Source organism: Schistosoma mansoni, chromosome 1 (genome assembly GCF_000237925.1).
Source record: "Schistosoma mansoni strain Puerto Rico chromosome 1, complete genome".
In the NCBI taxonomy this organism is placed as follows: Eukaryota; Metazoa; Platyhelminthes; class Trematoda; order Strigeidida; family Schistosomatidae; genus Schistosoma; species Schistosoma mansoni.
Window position 1 is genome coordinate 9680812 of NC_031495.1, and position 1814 is coordinate 9682625.

The window sequence follows — 1814 nt, forward strand, 5'->3', positions numbered from 1 at the left end:
AAAGAGCCGGACATTCGCTTTTCGTCCTCTCAATTTCGTAAACAACACCCGTGGTACGAGAAGGCAGTGAGTTGGACTTCCCTGGTAGAGGCTATATACGCGTGGCCACATGAGAGCATTTGGAGAGGGAGAGCGTACTCTCCCCACTCTTGGCCATACCAGGGCATTTAGGGGCTATCAATAAAATCAATAAAATACAGTTTTTTTTACAATTGCTTAAATAAATACTGTCTCTAGTATCATCTTAGTTACCACTTTTGTTTTTATTCATGTAATCTGCTCACTGAATAATAACAACATAAAGAAACAAATTTCAAAAGAAAAGGAATCTTTCATGTCATAATGTATACAGAATATTTGAAATATTTTCTGTTAATTATGACTATAATGGTGTGCTTTTTTACGTATTATCATAGAACAAAATGAACCGATCGATAAGTCCGTAATTTATAGTTGGATTGATAAAGAATACTTATTTGTAAGGTATTTATAGTAGCATATATGAAGGAGAGATTATCACATAACAAATTGAATAGCCAAAATTTACTGTTCAAAACATTAGTAACATAGATTAATCATAATATTATTAGATTTGAGCAACAAATTAACGAAAACTAAAACTAAAGCAATTCCTATCAAATGCTTGAAATTAGATATATTTGCTCAACAAGAAGAACGATTGTAATTCTTTCTTTACCAACTAACTATATTAGTTTATTACATCATATTTATTAAACTCTTCTTTCTACTTAGATTCAGTCTTTAGATTGTCTTAATCTGAGGCTTGTATTATGGCTAGTTGTTAGTTATTGCCTCCCTTATTAAATTTAAGTATATTATGTGCACTTCCTGAGTCATTGGGTTACCTTACCTTTTGTTCTTCTTTTCCCCCAGCTCTCCTCATTCATGCTATTTCGTATGCTCCCCTAATACACAAAGTAACTTCTGGCTAGACGCGAACTAATACACTATGTTCAGTCGTTTAACTACGTAACTGATTGAAAGTTTAGATCTACAATAATCTCCTGTTACTATTTGTAATGTTTAAACTCTTCTTTTGCTTATGGTACTTATACACAGCTTTTTTAATCTTATAAAACCTTTACAACTGATTAATCACTCAGTAGTAATCAATATTATGTCAAGTTTATCTTATTACTGATTGAGTTCTAAAGATCAGGTTGCCCGAACAGCTTAGTAGTAACGTCTTAGACAATGAAGCTGGTTAGCACAGAATCAAATCTTTCATGGAGCATCAGTTCCCTCAAGATTTCTGGTACACCTTTCTGAAGAGAACCAAACAGCATGAAACCTAGCTACAGGATTTCCTACCAGCAACCTACAGCTACCATCATACATCCCAACTTAGTTCACGCCATATCGAGTCACTTAGACTAGTAGCCACATTCTAACTTCATCGATATAATTGGATCAGTACTGGGAAGGATTTTGGTGGTTATTCCCTAAAAATTCTAAATCAATGGGGTCACAGTATAGATACATATGCTATGCTCTTGGCGCCGTAAAAACCTGTATACATTACCCTACCTTTCAAAAGTAAGTAAAACAGTCTTGTGTTGAAACAAAGGTCAAATCAGTTAATAAAACATACTATGCAGCAAAGGCCATTATCACTGAAAAAACAAGGTCCGTGCTTCACCAAAAACCTAAACGTCATGCAAACGATTGCTTCATGCTACACTATATTCATCAGTTTACATGTGTGGTAACATGTGGAGTAACTGGGATTTACAAGTGAGGGTCCATGAACATGCATCAAAATAGCTGCAGAAACAAATAAAATCAAATGACTC